At 42.8% G+C, this 20,052-nt stretch overlaps 1 pseudogene; it reads right to left on the bottom strand.

The window, feature by feature from the left end:
• Nucleotides 1–843: 843 nt before the first annotated feature.
• LOC147423990 (uncharacterized) lies at nt 844–14,643 on the bottom strand (annotated as a pseudogene).
• Nucleotides 14,644–20,052: the final 5,409 nt, after the last annotated feature.

A 20,052-nucleotide genomic window follows, 5' to 3' on the forward strand; every position in this document is an offset into this window, starting at 1 on the left:
GTGCAATCATAAGTAGACCACTCTCGCCATCGAGAGTGGGGCCCTTGGAGGAGGGTTTGACAACTTCCCGGTGTCGTATTCTCTTCTCTCTCTATCTCTCAGACTCATGCACCTTCATTCACAGTGTTCATTCACTTTGTTTGTGTCCATTGCACTTTCTCATTAAAGCACGGAAGGCTCTCCCTTGCCTAAGTAAAAGGAACCTTGAGCACAGTTCGGAGCACTCATCTTGAGCAAAGTTCAACATTCATTCCACTAAACCTTACACCAAGTCAAAGGTTCGACTTCCCAGTGTCGGACGAGGGGGATTCTGTGGAGTCCCTATGAGGTGGAGCAGGGGCCACCATTATGTGTCTGCTGCTGGAAAGAGGAAGGCGAAAACGATGATGAGGGCCACCGAAGTGTTGAATGTAGCCTATCGGCTACTGGCAAGGGAGGAGAGTTGGGGGGGGGGGGGGGGGGGGATTGGGGTACAGATGGTGAGAGGGTTACTGGGCAAGATGGGGTGCAAGCTGAGGTAGGGCACAGGTTCGGACGGGCGAGGACAGAGATGCAGGGCCGAAGCAAGCCGAGGGCTGGGACGTGAGGGGGGAGTAGCGCTAGGTAGGGGGAGCGGGGAGTAGCACGAAAGGGGGGGGGGGGGGGGGGGGGGGGGGGGTCAGCGAGCAATTCTACAGGACCTTAAAACCACACACTTTCATACACATTAATCTAAATCAAGCACTATTTGTTGTTGATGTAAATCTAAAGTAGAAAAACAAAATTGAAACAAGCACGTGGGCATACACATTAATCCAAATCAAGCATGTTAAAGGTTTGATAGCAAAAAAACTCACCACAAGGCTAGTGAGGACTGAACCAATGAACGACATCACATATCCTGCCAAAAACAGTGAATAAAATTACTCAAACGTAGAGAAAGAAAGTAACTAAAATTGCACAAACATATACTCACCAAAAAAAGGCACCAAAGTTGCTACACACAAATTGGAAATGACAAGGAGTGTTCGCAGTGTCATCTTTAATGCTTTTTTTTGGCAAGGTCCAAGACTCTCCGTAGGTATGAGCTCTTCTATCCCATCTGCAATTGGGGTTATCATAAGAGAAAATGTGTGCTAAGGTCAAGGGCTACATTCAATTCAATAATTGTACAAACTTAAGGTAAGAATCAAAGAAAAATGCTCATAATTAAAGGATATTTTGTCAACGGGTTCAAAATCTGTATACACAAAACAAACAAGTATAAGAAATGTTAAATCATTTTAAATGGCCTGCCTTTAATGTATAAGCTAAGGAAGAGAAGTAAACACTTAATTGTGTATCTACCTAAGGAGTATGTTTGTCACATAGTGTCTGAGCGCGAGCTGGATGGAGAGGGAGAGAGAGAGAGAGAGAGAGAGAGAGAGAGAGAGAGAGGGAGATGTTGAAGGAATGAGTGAAGTGCTTTGAAAGATAATCACTTAAAGTCATCATTGCCTTATTTCCAAAGTTTAAAAACAAAACCAAAAGATAAAGGTGAGGATATAAGTGTATAAGTGATGTACTATAAAGATCAATTAATGCTCTTTGCCAGTATGAGGAGCTACTTACTGTTAGGAATAGGGCGAAGTAGGTTGCTTTGTTGGTCTTCGGCACGTTCAATGTTATTTGGGATAGTGTCTCATCTCCAAACATGCAAAATCCCACCACTGACATTGTAAAATAGGAGAGGAAGCACAAGGTAAAGCTACAAAAACAGGGACAAAATCAACTCGAGGTAAAGAAAAACACAACTGTTGACCGTTGGGTCAACAACACAACATAACTCAAGTTTCGTACAAAAGTCTTATCTTTTGCGAGTTATGAAATGCTGCAGATTATGGCTATAGACATCATTTGTAATGAGTAGTTATTCTAGTTTCAGAAGCTGGGGTGCAATGACACTTCCAGATTGTAAATAAAAAGCCATTTGACCCTTTCAACCCCATTTTTGGTTAAACCTAAGGTAACCTTAGTATATAAGGTACCTAGGTCCTTTTGTAAAAGGGGGGGGGGGAATTTTAATCATAATCTAAACTGAAGCGTTGCCGTCTACTGTGTGTGAGAGAGAAAGAGATTGAGCGTGAGCTTTATCCTCTCGCTACGTCCGGCTCGCTCAACACATTGGAGATCCGACTGTACCATTGCTGTAGGCTCGAGGAGAGCTACGCAACAACGCCAAGCATTCCATGCGAGACGAAGCGCACATGCCGACGCATCTACGAGCTATTTGTGGCCGTAAGTGTATCAAACGATGTCTGTTTTCTACGTGCTAGTAGTCTATAAAATCCTGGCATCATAAGCTACGCATAAGTACTCATAAATTTCAGTTTCGGGCACTTTCAAGATTCTGCTCTGTCATCCTACGCGTTTTCCGTAGACGGGTTTAGAGTGAGGGTTTTGAGTGTAGAAGCGTAGGGACAGGTGTATCCTAGTGAGGAGATGGTGTTCCTTAAGTTTCGTACGAATCTGGCATGATTAGGTGAGTTACCTTCTGTATGTGTGTATTTGGCTAGGTGGTGTAGTTGAGAGCAGTGAGGTTCTTGATTGTGGTTTAGTTGGCCTTCCAGAGTGTTGTATGTGTAGGATGGTCTCAGCCGGACAAGCTAAAGAGATTTCCTCTGTGTGCCTATCGTGTCATCTGTGTCCTCAATTGACACTATGTTGATCTAGGTAGTGTTTGCATGCACTTCATGGGTGTGTGAGTCGCTTCCGCACACTGACCGCTGGGTCAACAACACAACATAACTCAAGTTTTGTACCAAATTCTTATCTTTTGCGAGTTATGAAATGTTGCGGATTATGGCTATAAACGTCATTTGTAATGAGTAGTTATTCTAGTTTTAGAAGCTAGGGTGCAATGGCACTTCCAGATTGTAAATACAAAGCCATTTGACCCTTTCAACCCCATTTTTGGTTAAACCTAAGGTAGCCTTAGTATATAAGCTACCTAGGTCATTTTGTAAAAGGGGGGGAAACTTTAATCATAATCTAATCTGGAGCGCTGCCGTCTACTGTGTGTGAGAGAGAAAGAGAGTGAGCGTGAGATTTATCCTCTCGCTACACCCGGCTCGCTCAACACATTGGAGATCCGACTGCACCATTGATGTAGGCTCGAGGAGAGCTACAAGACAACGCCAAGCATTCCACGTGAGATGAAGCGCACACGCCGACGCATCTACGAGCTATTTGTGGCCATAAGTGTATCAAACGATGTCTATTTTCTGCGTGCTAGTAGTCTATAAAATCGTGGCGACATAAGCTACGCATAGGTACTCATAAATTTCAGTTTCAGGCACTTTCAAAATTCTTCTCTGTCATCCTACACGTTTTCCGCAGACGGGTTTAGAGTGAGGGTTTTGACTATAGAAGCGTAGGGATAGGTGTATCCTAGTGAGGGGATGGTGTTCCTTAAGTTTCGTACGAATCTGGCATGATTAGGTGAGTTACCTTCCGTATGTGTGTATGTGGCTAGGTGGTGTATTTGAGAGCAGTGAGTTTCTTGATTGTGGTTTAGTTGGCCTTCCAGAGTGTTGTATGTGTAGGATGATCTCAGCCTGACAAGCTAAAGAGATTTCCTTCATGTGCCTATCGTGTCCTCGATTGACATGATGTTGATCTAGGTAGTGTTTGCATGCACTTCATGGGTGTGTGAGTCGCTTCCGCAACATTGGCACCGTTGCCGGGGACACAAGGACCTAAGTAGGTCTCCTACTAACACTCGTGTGATGGTTTCTTGATTTAGTTTCGGCTAAAGAAAGCATTTTTCTTAAGTGGATCTGGAAGAGGATATTCCGCGATCAAGTGGATAGCCAGGAAGCGTGTGTCTTGCCGAGGGTCTGCGATTAGATAGGTTTAGTTAGGATCTGTGGATTAGAGTAGTTGTTGGTGGTCGAGTGATTTGTGAGGTGATAAAAGTGTTTACTAGTCCGTGTGTGGCAGTGAAGCGTTTTTCTACTCATAGATGCAAAACCCCATATGATTTGTAGGAGTAGCTTTAGGTAAGTGATCCGATTCTGATATAGAGCTATTCAGCACTAAATTATTTGCTAAAGTGCTTGATTGTATTTGAAATCATGAAAAAGTGTGCTTTTGAGGGTAAAAATGCATTAAACAAGCTTTTGTGGATATTTTTGTATGACTGACTGATGCTGTGCATATAAAAGAGCATTTGCAAGGGTTCTGTGAAGAAAACCTGCAATTTTGTAAACATAGACATCCTACACGTAGGATGCTTCAAGGGGGTTCTGGAGACCAAATTTGAAAATTCTGACTGCACCAGTGTGTTCAGAAGGGGGGGTTTACCCTAAGTATACATTGAAACTAGAGTTTTGACCAACTCTTGACACCCAAAAGACCAAAGACGGAGTGTCAAAAACGCGAAAATAAAAAACTTAAGATTCTGAGCACAATTTTGCATAAAAACTGGTAGGAATGCTTGAAAAGTAGTGCTCAAGACTTGGGGATGCCTGTGGATGAATTCTGCCAAAAATTTTATCAGTAGACATCCTACGTGTAGGATGTCTAGAGAGTGATTCTGGAAGCAAAAAATCAAGTTTTGACATCATACCCATATTCTGCATGTTGTGTTGGACATACACACCAAAGCTCATGTCATTTGGACATATAGACTGAGAGTTAAGGGGATGTTACTCTTTCAGAGAAATATTTTCCCAAAAGGGGTGATTTTGAGCAATTTGGACATCCAAAATTTTCTGTGATCACATATTCTTGTTATATGCATCAAGAAGCACCTTGGGTAGAAACAGAAGTCCATTCTGAGAAAAAAGACATCCTACGCGTACGATGTCTACAGGGTAATCTGGTGGAAATTTTGAAATTCTGAGTTGACCAGTGTGTTCAGAAGGTAGGTTTTACCCTATTTTCACCTGGAAAGGGGAACTTGACCATATCTTGACAGGATAAGACCAAAAGACAAAAATTGCCAGACATCCTACCCAAATTGTACCCAAGGCATAATTTTTGAGACCAAACCATAGGGTGACTTCATGTGCATGTTATACATGATGTTTTGAGTGCATGTGAGAGTTTTCAGCTCATTTGGGTGAGAAAATTGGGTTTTAAGTAAACTTTAGCCTTTTTTTTTTATAGAAAAAAAGGCTAGTACAGTTAGTTTTGGGGTCTTTTGACATCTGAATTAAAATCTAAGCATAGCATCGGGTTGCTGACATCAAGGGGAAGCTGTGGCTCAAGTTTGGGGCAATTCTAAGCACTTAGACATCCTACGCGTAGGATGTCTTCACCATGATTTAGCACTCCAAATCAACCTCTGAGCGTACCACATTGATCAGCACCTTAAGGAGAGTCTGTGGTTCAAATTTGGGGCAATTCTAAGCAGTTAGACATCCTACGCGTAGGATGTCTAAGGCATGATTTAGAGGCCAAATTCAAACTATGGACATAGCAGGGTGTTGTATACCCTTAGGCAAGCCTCCTAGTCAATTTTGGTCCAATTTGCAATTGATTTGACTGGTGAATTCATCAGAACGGACATCAGACTTTTGGAGCAGATTCTTGATCATTTGACCAACCTATAGGTGTCAGAATCAAAAAGTAAAAATAGTTGTGAGTTTAGCACATCAAGGGGAAGCTACAGTGCAAGTTTGAGCTGAAACATAGCAAAAAGACATCCTACGCGTAGGATGTCTCCTGGGTCATAAAGTGGTCAAAATTCTATTGTAGCCATAAAGGGAGGTTTTAAGTGTCTCAAGGATTCCAGAACTTTTTTCAAATGTGAATTTGGACCTTGTTTGGCTTATTTACCAAGCAAAGACAAGAATTGTCAGACATCCTACTCTTGGAGTGCACTAGAAGCTCTTGCAGCCTAAATCTTGACCTATTGGCATCCAAATTCAATTTTGAGTATACCACTGGGTTGTTGAGCACTAGGAGAATCTTGGGATCAAGTTTGGACAAAATCTGAGCAGCTAGACATCCTACGCGTAGGATGTCTCTAGCTTGATTTAGGACTCCAAACCAACCTATGAGCACACCACTGTGATCAGCACATCAAGGAGAAGCTGGGGTGAAAATTTCAAGTCATTCTGAGCAAAAAGACATCCTACGCGTAGGATGTCTCAAGGCCATTTTTAGGTCCAAATCAACCTCTGAGCATACCATTGTGTTGTTGGACTTAAGGGGAGTCTCTGGACCAAATTTTGTTAAATTCTGAGCATATAGACATCCTACGCGTAGGATGTCTCTAGGCCAGTTTTGGGGTCCAACCATTAGGTTAATTTTGAAAAAAACGTCGTTTGAGGCCTCAAAATACATCCGCAAGTTAGGGGTGTCTAAAAGCGACAGTTTGCGAGAATTGTGACGAAACGGTTGCGGTTTTGGACATAGTTTTGACTTTTCCCTAACCAAAGCACTTGAACACAATGGACTAAGTCTACTTGAACCAAGCAAAAGCTCTTAAGCCCAGAAATCATGTCTACCCTAGATTCAAATGCAGCTTACACAAGCTTGGAGATCCCGACGATAGAGGAATATCCTCCCACAATGGATCTTCCAAACTTGCAATTGATAAAGATCCATCTTGTTGAGAGAGTTTGGATGATTGGTCATGAGAGTGAAGGACTATATAGATACATTGACGACAATGAGGTCAATCTTTATAGGTGCTCAGATCCATACCTAGAAGAGATAACGGATTACAAGCTCTTATATGTCTACACATACGGAGTCGGCTGTCAATGGAGATCTATAGTTGTCGACAAGTATGGACGAGAATACAGAGTTGTAGAAAGCACAAATCCACAGACTGTACTAGAAAGAGGTGGATATTTGGTCAATGAAGGACCACAAATGCATCCACCAAACACGAGAATTCATATAGGAATTCCAAGAAGAGAGCCACCAGGATTCCCTTCAAGAGCGATAACGAGAGAAGGATTGGGAGAGTCTCTGGTTAGACTTGTAGACAATCGACGAGTTAGACCATCCCAAGTTGATAAATGGGTAAACATAAAATACTCCGGAGATAAAGATCCGAGAGATCACGTAACGGCTTTTAGAAGAGTGATTAGAGTATAGGAAGTTTCATATTTTGCGACACAGAGTGATTAGAGCAGAGGAAGTTTCAGATTTTGCGACACAGTTTGCGGGATTTGGATTGACTCTAGAAGATGATGCAGCTACATGGTTCGACTCGGTGGAAAAATGGGATTTTGAGACCCTAGATGAGCTGTTTGAGGAGTTTATTGAAGAATTCTCGCCAAAAGGCATTGCTCACAACACGGTCTCGCAAATCCATAGATTCGAACAGAAAGAGAATGAATCAGTACGCAAAGCATCATTACGGCTCAAGAGATATGTTAAGCTCTGACCGAGAGCGGAATTACCTACGCAAGCACGACTGATGCTGATCTTTATCCAGGGAATGAGACATGCGGGCCTTCAGAAGGATCTGCATATGATAAGGAGGCTGACGCTAAACGAGTTGATCAAAGAAGCTCTTTATCTAGTGGATAACTATGAGGCATACAAAGAAAAGGACTTAAAGAGTCAAGGAGATGACACATCCTCTCAGCACAGTGTTTCACAGATAAGTGAGTCCATTGCCAAGCTTACGGCACCTATTGATCAAGAAAAGCTTATCGACGACTTCGTCAAGAGGTTGATTCCTCTTGTAAGGATTGATTCGGGAGAGCCGAAGTGGTGTGAAATTGAGAGAAAATGGACGAACCATACGGGGAAAGAGTGCTATTATAGCATGAAAAATGCTAGGGAGAGGTATGTACAACCTGTTCCAGAAGCACCTACTCCACCTAGATACATTACGGGGAATGCGCCAGAACCAGTAGGAGTTTTAAGGCCACAGCTTGTCTTAGGACAACAACCTCCGCTACCAGGTGCTAGAATGCCGGTAGACATGAGATACATGCCAATGATGGAAAAATAAACCAACGCCAGTACGAGCCACAATGTGGTATAGCAACCAAAGTGAGTACTACCCTTCGGAGCAACAAAATGTGAGAGAAACACATGGAGTGGTGAGGCCGGTACAACCTCCACCTCCTGGGTTTCAGTCGAAAGAAAGAAGGTATGAAATGGACGAAATGGCATTGCGATTCATTGCAAATAGCGGCTTATCTAGGTCAAAGCTTGCTTATAGCCAAGAGGAAATGCTAAAAGAATCTCCTCAACCAGAGACAGATTGTCACAAAAGTCGTGACAACCACTTGGTCAAACAATGTCCTCATACGGAGATCATTGAAGTAAATGCCTATTGTCTTGAGTGTGGCATCACTCACTTGATCCCCGATTGCCCAAAAAACCCAAACCAAATCAGGAAAATCACGACAAATGTATTAGGGATTGTTCAGCTACCTAGTAGCTCAGAAAATGAAAATGTCGTACCAGTTCAAGTGGTTACGAGAGCACAAGCTCAAAAGAAAGCTGACGAGAATCCAGAGACAAAGAACACGGAAAGTGACACGAGTCCAAAGACAGATGATGGACCAAAGACAGACGCACCTAGTCAGAAAACCAAGAGCAAATGAAATAGTTGGAAAGCTAGAAAGACTAGGATGAAAGCACGCAGGGAACGAGAGAAAAAATCCCTAGCTGAGAAGCTTACCGAAGCTGAGGAGAAGATAAAACAACATGAGGAAAAGGAGGCACCTTCTCTTACACAGATGGTTAAACCTCTAGAAGAACCATCCATGGATGAGAAATCGAGAAGTGCTAGTTCAGGAGGATCTGTGTTGGCAGAGAAGGTTAATGAGACATTAGATGCCCTCTTGAAAGCCTATGATGTGCGGTTCAAAAACAACCAAACTCAAGAACACATGTGGATGACATACCCCTATTCGGAACTAGAAAAGAAAAGGTTTGAAATGTGCCAGAAAATGATTCAAACAACCCAAGCTTTACTAGAACCACCAGTTGCAAAACCTGAGGATGTGATCCGTGTCCTGCCTACACAAGTAATCCCACCAAACAAGGAACTAAAAGAGCCAGATCCTAGTCATGAGCACAGACCAAACCTCAAAGACCCAGCATTAGAACCAAGGATAGTACTGAATACCACGGATAACTCTTCCGAGGGATTTCACCAAGCTATACCTGAGGATTGTAAAGAGATAGATGGTCTTGACGAATTGTGGAAACAAGTCAGAGAGGCCAATGAAGCCGATGACCTAAGAAGACTAGTAGACAAAACTGGTGATGAACGAGGAGTGTTTCTACCACCAATAGAGGAATTTGAGATTGGATCTCAAATGAATCTAGACGTGCAATCGTATTGGGGAGACAAAGGATCTGTACAATCTATGGATAGTCAACCCCATTCGCTAAAAACACTACCGTCCTACATGGGAGAGTACGAGACCAAGTCAGATGTGGTTGCAGTCCCATCACAGAGACTGTCTCCCAACAAGGCCATCAATTCAAAGGGGCTAGTACATATTCTATCTACCCCAGTCACCTGTACAATAATGTTAGCCGAGTTGCTCAGAATGAGACCAAACATGTGGGCTAATGTGGGTAAATGTCTAGAGAAATTTGGTGTAAAAACCCCAATGACTCAAATCGAGAAGGCATCAAAGAGCTTGAAATGCCTCAACTAAATACTAGGCCAGTGCCATTAAACAAGGTAGGCGAGTATTACGAGGGAGAAGATGGAAACACCACCCTTCCTGTGGAATTCAATGGTGTAAAAACCATGGCAATCCTTGACAGTGGAGCTGGTGTGGCCATTGCAACCAAAGAGGTTTAGAAAAAATTGGGAAAACCTGCCTTGATATCCACACGAATGACCCTACAGCTTGCAGACGAGGACACAAGGAAAAGCCCCTAGGACTGCTAGAAAAAGTACTTGTTACTTCTTGTGGCATTGATTATGAACACACTTTTGCTGTTGTTGACTTTGGCAAGAAGAACAACTATGACATCATTCTGGGAAGACCATTCATGCGACAATTGAAAATGGTCCAAGATTGGGGTTATGACCATATATACGTGAGACATATGGAAACCATAACAAAGATAAACTTGAGGGACCATAGCTATAGGGATGTGACGAGAACACCGGTTGAGGAGTTTGATTCCGCCACAGTAGCAGGATCAGAACTTCTAGCTTGGTTAGGTAAGCCTAAAGAATTGTGGATGTGTGGAGCTTCACAATGTGGTGGCTTGAAACGTGAGGAATGTATCCTAGAGCGGGTTATAGAGGATAGGGACTATATCCCAGAACCATTTTCTGAAGAAGAGTTAGAGCCTTTTGGATGGGAACACATCTTGGCTACTCTGGACGTGTGCGCCGTGGAGGATGCTCCCACAACAAAGTTTTGTGATGAAAATGGCTATGATGTCGTTTCTTATTTTGCAGTGAGTGTAATCCAGGAAAACGAAGAGATCCAGACATCAACAAGCTCTCGAAATAAGGAGCAAACAAAGAAATGTGGAGAATCAAAAGATGAAGAAGACGAAGAGTTCTATGACTCTGTAGAACACTTCGAGCCTCGAGAAGATAAATGACCCGGGAATCAATGTCATCGCTACACAAATAAAGTGCATCAAAAGTGGATTCCAAAGTCCTTGGTGAAGACACAGCCACCACAAGCATCCTCATACATGGCTCCTAATAAGGATGCAAAGACTCAGCTAGGAGGAATACGACCAGAGCAACGAGCTAACAATGCTCTAATCAATGGGCTAGAAAAGTCCTCCAAGAAACTACCACCCATGAGCAAACAGACGGTAACTTTCCACTACCAGCCAAAAAATCAAGGGAAAGTACAAGAAGTCAACCTTGCTGAGGATAGTAGCGATAGTGATGAATCTTACGACATCCCCTTTCATCAACTCAGGCCATCACTATCACCAACCCCTTCAGCAACAACCATGACAGGACAATAAGTCAAAGCCAAAAAGCTCGACAAATGTGGATACCAAAAAGCCAGATCAGCCAAAAACAGATATGGATCAAGAAGACAAAGATCTCTAATGACAAATCACAAGATCCAACACCAAAACAAAACAAGGAAAGCATGCACGAACGGGTAAGAATATAATAAAGTCACAAGCTTTCACAACTCAGGTTTGGGCTCCAAAGAAGTTGATTCAAGCACAAAAAAGTCAGGAATTCATTTGGATTCCAAAACAACCACAGTATCAACTTTCAAAGCCTAAATCCCGTCCCCAACCAAGCGTACAAGGGCTGAGGCAAAGACCACTGTCGACTCACACAACAAAAAGGTGGATCCCAAAGAAGTCTCTTCAAACACAAACGAAGCACGGGCAAGTATGGGTTCCCAAACGAGCGTCAGCAACAAAACAGCCAATAATCGCAAAGAAATGACCCAAAGAAGAACAACAAAACTGCTGTCAGTGCATCGCCGCTTGAATTCTTACAATTCTTCCTACGATTACAGTACAGTTAGAAGAGAGCAAGTCGCTTCAATCAAGCAATGATACAGAAGCTTCAAAGACCATTACATTTCTTAGAATAGGAAGCCTCACCAACAAATGCCAATAAGCAAATTGCTTATACCCACATCTTGCACAACATAAATCTTTTCCATGCATTGACTGTGTATGCATAATAGGGCTACATTACAAGGCTTGCATAGGCACAACTTATAATTGCCCAAGCACAACACATACCCTTTGCAATACCCTCTCGTAAAGGATGACTCCAAATAAGAAGGGGGGAGGCATTCTGAATGCGGACCTAACATTATGACTATTAGAGTGCAATGTTTTGTGAGATGCATTGAATTTTTGCGTTTTATTGTGATAATTTTTTGACAAAATTTAGAGCATATGCCCTCATAGTAGTGTTACAGAGGAGTATGGGGACAAAATCCATATATGAGCCCCTAGGTCAACAAAGTTACAAGCAGTGCAACAGATGAAGCCAAAACGACAGTAAAGACCACATCGCCATCGACAATCAGGTCATGTCGGGGACGACATGAACGCGGAAGAGGGGAGTGTTGACCGCTGGGTCAACAACACAACATAACTCAAGTTTCGTACCAAAGTCTTATCTTTTGCGAGTTATGAAATGCTACGGATTATGGCTATAAACGTCATTTGTAATGAGTAGTTATTCTAGTTTCAAAAGCCGAGGTGCAATGGCACTTCCGGATTGTAAATACAAAGCCATTTGACCCTTTCAACCCCATTTTTGGTTAAAGCTAAGGTAGCCTTAGTATATAAGCTACCTAGGTCATTTTGTAAAAGGGGGGGAAAATTAAATCATAATCTAAACTGGAGCGCTGCCGTCTACTGTGTGTGAGAGAGAAAGAGAGTGAACGTGAGATTTATCCTCTCGCTATGCCCGGCTCGCTCAACACATTGGAGATCCGACTGCACCATTGCTGTAGGCTCGAGGAGAGCTACAAGACAACGCCAAGCATTCCACGCGAGACGAAGCGCACATGTCGACGCATCTACGAGATATTGTGGCCGTAAGTGTATCAAACGATGTCTGTTTTCTGCGTGCTAGTAGTCTATAAAATCGTGGCGACATAAGCTACGCATAGGTACTCATAAATTTCAGTTTCAGGCACTTTTAAAATTCTGCTCTGTCATCCTACGCATTTTCCGCAGACGGGTTTAGAGTGAGGGTTTTGAGTGTAGAAGCGTAGGGACAGGTGTATCCTAGTGAGGGGATCGTGTTCCTTAAGTTTCGTACAAATGTGGCGTGATTAGGTGAGTTACCTTCCGTATGTGTGTATGTGGCTAGGTGGTGTATTTGAGAGCAGTGAGGTTCTTGATTGTGGTTTAGTTGGCCTTCCAGAGTGTTGTATGTGTAGGATGGTCTCAGTCTGACAAGCTAAAGAGATTTCCTCCGTGTGCCTATCGTGTCATCTGTGTCCTCGATTGACATCATGTTGATCTAGGTAGTGTTTGCATGCACTTCATGGGTGTGTGAGTCGCTTCCGCAACAACAACTTTCCTTAACATTGTATGTGCTTTAGTTATAGTCTTCAAATGGAAATATATTAACAGCAGCAAAAACATATTAACACCACCATCTTATAGTGTAAGCGCGCACTCACGCTTATGTATGTATGTATATGTAAGAGTGTGTACTCTTACTAGCTATTCACAATCAAGAACTCATGCATTGATTAAAGTCTCGTGCTATTATTTGATTGAGCTTAACATTTTGTCATGAATAATTATTTTTTCTCTCTAAGAAGTACTATCAGATGGTGGTGTTAATATCTTTTTGGTGGCTGTTGATATGTTTTCAACTGAAGACTATAATTAAAGCACATACAATGTACACCTACACACATACATATCTATATATATAGATACCTACATACTTACATATACACACAGTTAGCGAGAGAGAGAGAGAGAGGGAGACACCTTATCAAGAGGTCCATGGTATATCGACTCTTGTCCTCAAGAAGTCGTAGATGTTTGGGAAAACAGCATGTCCCGAGTAGCAAAAACAATAAACACCCACTGCCAAGGGAAGGTCTCGCCAATTTAGGATGCTGGTTGTTTTGGTGAAACCAACTCCGTCAACAGGTCCCTCCCAAACCACGAGGACCATCACCAGGCTTGTCGTTACGACTCCCATGACTACCAACCACAAAATTAAAAATAATTATAGACTCACACACACACCTACACCACTCATGTTGAGCGCGCAGACGAACACAACTTTGCACACATGCAACAACAACATTGATGATGCGCACGAAAAACTATCCATGCATTTATTTCTTGGATACTCACACGAAAGAGCAGAGAGCCAATTGAGGTTTTCCAACCACACAGTAGGCAGGATCACCAGTGTAGCATAAATAGCAAAGATCGCATATGAGCCAATGTCCATTCTAGCCATTGTAAACCGATAGTTTGGAAAAATCTTGGATAAGTTGTCTCCCTCTAGTATGAGAAACTCCACACCATACGCCTGCATTATCGTTTGCAATAATCATCATAATATAAGTGGGATAATTATGTACTTTTTCAATTATCAAGAATTGATCTTTAAAAATGGGTTGGGAACTTACATAGAGCTCGGCATAGAGAACCATCTCCAAACAACAAAACACCATTAGTAGTTTGTGTCATTATTTTTACCAAATATGGAGATCGCAGTCAAATAAAATCAAACGTACCGACACAATTGTGAGACCCATCTTGCCAAGTGCAAGCTGTCCAATGTCTGGGTACGTGGTAAGTATGCCGAGGGGATGATTGTCCATGCATTTGCGCAAAAGGTGACCCCTGTAGCAACATATAAGAGAAAATAGCACCAACACTGCCATTCCCCCCCACCCACCCTCCTTCACCGCATATGGGCATGATAGCAGTCCCACTCCAGCCATCACATTGACACCTGAAGTTCCAAAGTTCTATATAAATTTTTTTCAAGTCTTGAGTTTAACTTCTTCAAAAGATCAATTGATTACAATTCGTACCATTGAATGTTGCTTGCATCCAGCTACACTGTCCAGAAGTCTCTATACTGATTTGAGTCTTCTCTTCTTCTCTTGAAGGCAGGAGAGGAATGATATGCGACGGCATGTCTTCAGATCCATTGCCTAAATAAGTCTCCTCGGTGATGCCATCAATGGAGAGATGGTGGTTTGATGAAGGTAAGATAGTCTTAGGAGAAGTACTCATTTGCGACCAGTACTGTCCATCATCACCACCCTCTTTGTCACATAAAGTCTTTGTAGATGGAAATTTGTGCCTCCTCTTGTTGGTTCTTTGTGGAGATCGTTTGCTGCCCCATGAGACCGGACTTGTCTTTGGTGATGCTCCAAGGCTATATGCATCAGTCGATTGCCTGAGAAAAGTAAGACACTCTACTATCCAATGCTCTTTAACAAGATCAGCTTACTAAATTAAATAAATATAATATAAACATATACATTCACAAGAAGTAATTTGAAAGAAATAGATCTCTCAATTGACTATTACACATTCTTAGCCTTTCTACACGGTTATTTAAGCTAGAAGAATACATTAACTTCATCTGACCACAATAGCTGAATATCCTGCATGTCTGATATCTAGGTGAGGGGGATGTGTAAATAACTACTTGAAAAAGGTTGAAATTGTGAGTACACTATTGCCAACTCCAAGCAAGGAGATAATTTAAGCTATTACAAAACCATTTTAACCACCTAATGCACCAAGTTTCATTTTAGTGATGGCCTCTACTCACCTTATTTCTTATATGCCAAAAGAAGCCAAAGTCAACCTTCACAAATGCTAGGCACATATTTGCACCTATACAAGTAGGCGTGTTGTCACCAATTTCTGGCTAAGCAAACTATCCTTGAGGAGCTGAAGCAGCTTAATAATGTGGCAAGGAGCTTTAGTTGTTGGCCGAGGTGGAGAGGTGATTGCTGACTTGCTAGCCTGAGGTAGCAATACATGCCCGGCAGGTGGAGACACAGGCGCTCTTTGTATGGCATGTGGACACACAAGTTGTACAAGCAAGGCAATTGATCTTGCAAGCTCCACTCACAAGCAGTCCAACTATCTTGCCTTGCAAGTTCTACTCTCTCTAGGAGGAAAGTAATCCACCTTTGTCATCCAAAATCCGCAACTTGGTACAAAGGTGCAACTGAGTCATCAACTTGCTACCCCTCTTTCAAGACGGGCTGAAAATCCACATTTGCATGTGCAAGAGAAGGCTGGAACTCCATATCAGCCTACGTAAAGTCCTACATAGGGATAACTCTATCAACAACTCCAAGAAAAAACGTGCATTTGCAAAAGATCCAACAATCAGCCAATCCCTCTCCTTGAAGAAACACAGGCATAGGAAACCGCTCCCCAAGTGTTGAAGAAGATCCCACTGTTATCCAAACAATTCTATCTCTAAAGAAGGACGAAAAAGATGTTTCTTCCTTTGAATCCAAAAGCCACAGGCTTGCTCCCCTTGCGAGAAACCATTGCAGAACTCCATCTGGGAAAACCAAAGCAATCCAACAATGCTCCATGTTCTTAATCCTCTACGAGGTTCGCCTCGATGAAGAGGGGTCGGGATAAACAAGCGTAGAAGACGGGGAAGCCGTAGACAAGGCATAGCCTACACATGCCCAAATCAGCCCAAACAAGAGAAAACGTAGGGAAAAACAGCAAGCTTTGTCACAAATTGCTGACATGCCAGGCCACTGAAGATCCAGAGGGTAAGGACTCCCTGAGCCTAACCCTAGCCAACCTGTAGATCCCGGCTGAGGGGCCTAAGCCCTAGACATATTTACCAAATTGCAGATCATCGCGAAGTGGCCCAAATAATAAATTAGGTAAGGATTGAAAATCCTAACCCCCAACAACTTATGGAACTAGCCGAGGGACCTAAATCCTTAAAAATAAAGCGCGCACACACACACACACACACACACTACCCTAACTTGCGTAAAAGCTGATGACGTGGTAGCTATATAGACATTCCACGAATTGTGTTGGCTGCTGATGACATGGTAGCATTATACGGACAGCCCTCTGAGTGCTTACTTTTGGACCAGATGCTTTTAGAACTACTGCATTCCATGTAACTACTTTTGTGCAATCCAAGGGCCTTTAAATACGTGTTGTGGGCTCTCTCTCTAGGATTCTACCGCTTGGAGAAGCAGAGCATAGCCGCAGAGTTGTACCCTATTGAAGCAATATAAAGAAATACCGAACGGGCGCCATCATTTGGGGCCATTGCAGTCTCGGACTGGAACTCTGCCACTTTGTGTCCCGTGTAAAGTCTTTTCATTCAGCTGTTTGAAGTGCTAAACATCTGTCTCAGTCTGTTCTTTTTAATTGGCACATGGTACTCATCCCCATCACAATGATATCAGAGCTTCAATCGTGTGCTTTTCCAAAAGCATACCAATCCTCCCAAGAATAGACAGAGCAAGATAAGTTTTTGGATTCCACAGAGTATCTGTAGTTTCTCCTTGACGAGCTTCGTGACATTCTCTCAGAGCACCCTCCAAAGTTACCTGGGACAACTGGGAACAGGAGGGTCCAGAACGAGATGGGAACGGGGAGGAGGGGGGGCCGGAACGGTTGACTAAATTAAGGCTTGAATTACCTCCATTAAGCCTAGTCCCAAATCTACCCCCAAACTTGCCCTCAAACTGCCCCAAATATGTCCCCCAAATCTGCCCCAAAATGCCTACTTTTTTACCCCTAAATGCCTAATTTTGCCCATTCCGCCCCGCGTTCTGCCGTTCCGTCTCCTGTTCCACCCCGTTTCGGACCACCCTTCTGGTTACACCCCGATCCGGAACGGTGTTCCGTTCCCAACAGTTTCAGTGTGAGACTCATCCGGAACGCCGTTTTGGAACGTTTGGCTGAGTTTTGCCCGTCCCTTGTTACACTAGCATCCTCAGTAGAATCTCCCAGTTCTGCAGAGCTTTCAACAACATTAGGCAAAATTTGGACTCACAAAAGGTCCCTTTAAGGATTTTGACTTTACCTCTCTCTACCAAAACGGGCGCATGGATAAATTTTTGCAAACAAACTCCAAAGTTGGCGGAGGTTTGACAGTTAGAATGTCCTCTTCAAGCTCTATCTACTGATATATAGCACGCCATGAGATTCCTCATATTTTAGAAGATTCTTTTTTTGATTCACTTAGATTCCGATAGAGCGCTCTATCGGAATCTAAGTGAATCAAAAAAAGAATCTTCTAAAATATGAAGAATCTCATGGCGTGCTATATATCAGTAGATAGAGCTTGAAGAGGACATTCTAACTGTCAAACCTCCGCCAACTTTGGAGTTTGTTTGCAAAAATTTATCCATGCGCCCGTTTTGGTAGAGAGAGGTAAAGTCAAACTCCTTAAAGGGCCCCTTTGTGAGTCCAAATTTTGCCTAATAATACTTGAATTACATGTTTGCGCCTCTATTGCCTTAGGCTGTTCCTTCTCCTCCGGCACTAGAAAACACAAGGGCTTCTAATCGACAATCTAATTAGTCTTCGATTCCTATTGGGGGAGTTTTCCGAAATATGGCTCAATCTCCTAAAGTGTACCCATTGCAACCGCCTCCTCCACCGCGATTGCCACCATCTCCCCCACCTCCACCAGGATACAATGCGTATGGTTTTCCCTATTACTATCCACGTCCTCGGGTTGTGTACCAATTCAACCAAAAGATTTCAAGGATGGGGGAGATGGTGAAAGATAGAAAGAAAGCCTTGTAGTTTCCGCAACTATTTGACAACATCTATGCCTTGGGGAACTACAAAAAACATTTAAAGATCTCTCAAGCCGTAGAATTTCTCAAAGATAATGCTATGTAGTGGTGGAGTTCAATTGCTACACAGCCGCATGCTCCAAGGACTTGGTAGGCTTTCAAGAATATTTTTGCACGAAGCTGCATGACCTCCCTAGAAAATGCCTGCCACGGAAACCATGGAAGACTATAACCAAAGGTTCCTTGATGTTTACCTTCCAATGTCTTTCTTCTTGAGCTGATTCCCTTGGAGGACCAATGCGAGCGCTCTACAATTGGACTGCCATCACCATCATAGGAATATTGTCTCTCTAAACAAGTATCTACTATGCAAGAGCTCATGGACCATGTTGCAGTTGGTTACTAACTTATGAAAGAAAAATTGGAATTTCCTACGGAAGCGCAACCAACCAACACTAAGAATTCTCGTCCCCAACGAACCACTTCTCGGGGTTATTCCGACAACTCGACTCAAGTGGTCAAGCCTCATTTAACTCAATGTCAACAAGACGCCCTACTCCAAGAAGGCCGATGCTTTGAATGCTTCTAGACGGGACACACTTACAACAATTGTCCTACTAAAGGGGATACGCCTCCAGAACAACCATCTGCAAAGAGAACCAAAACTGTGGTGGGACTTGTCTCCGACATTTACGACATCGCTCTAGAAGGTTCCAATCAACTATGCAAAGCCTATGGAAAGATAAATGTCTTCAAGGCACTTATCTTCTTCGACCCAGGAGTCACCAAAAATTTCATCCATCCCGAATTCCTAAAACATATGGATGATGAGTACAATCAACTCATGGATTCTCACAACATGAAGTTGTAGTAAAACGACAAGCCAGTCGTCCTTAAAGTTTGGCTGACACAAACAAACCCAAATGATTTTAAGATTGAATTGTATTAAGATACTCTTTGAACTTTGTTTGACAATATTGTTTGAAACACAAATGAATTGTTTTGAACTTGTTTGGGTGTGTAACTGCTTTTGTATAGACCAAGGGCCTTTAAATACATGTTGTGGGCTCTCTCTCTCTCTCTCTCTCTCTCTCTCTCTCTCTCTCTCTCTCTCTCTCTCTCTCTCTCTCTCCTCTCTCTCTCTTGGATTCTACCACATGGAGAAGCAGAGTAGAGCCATAGAGTTGTACCTTGTTGAAGAAATATAAAGAAATACCGAAAGGGGTGCCATCGTATGGGGCCATTGCAATCTGGGAGTGGAACTCCGCCATCCGTGTCTCATATGGATTCTCTTTGTCTTTCTGTTCAGTTGTTTGAAGTGCTAACCGTCTATCTTAGTCTATTCTTTTCAGTTGGCATGTGGTGCCCATCGTGTTACAAGCTTCTTCTCGTTCAATCAAGTCCAATAAAGCACCGGATCAACCTACATTGCACATCCAAGACATTCAAGACACCAAGGCTCCGATAAACTATAGAAATAGGTAGCAAAAGATGCAATGAGGACGCGGACTGACCTCCAATCTGATGGACACCTCGACTCCAATCTCACTCGACTCTAAAAAGATCCTCTGACACTAGAGAACATGTGCAATGCAACATACATATACAAGCAACTGTGGAGAAGATGGATCACTGAGGTAGAAAGAGACAAGACAATCTCTAAGAGAGAGAGAGAGATCTGGGAAAGGCACTCTATGCTCATAGAAAGCTGCATGTACAAGTAACCAAGGGTGGTCCGGCATAGATATGACATGCCCTTGATGGATAGATCCCTTGTACACACATATTCTACTACTGATGCCATTTGTTCCTACACATGAGACCACTGAATCGGCCTCAAGATTAGCAACAAGCCCCAAGCACCCTAAGAGAACACAATGCACCT

Source organism: Adiantum capillus-veneris, chromosome 26 (genome assembly GCF_014529385.1).
Source record: "Adiantum capillus-veneris isolate H3 chromosome 26, ASM1452938v2, whole genome shotgun sequence".
In the NCBI taxonomy this organism is placed as follows: domain Eukaryota; kingdom Viridiplantae; phylum Streptophyta; class Polypodiopsida; order Polypodiales; family Pteridaceae; genus Adiantum; species Adiantum capillus-veneris.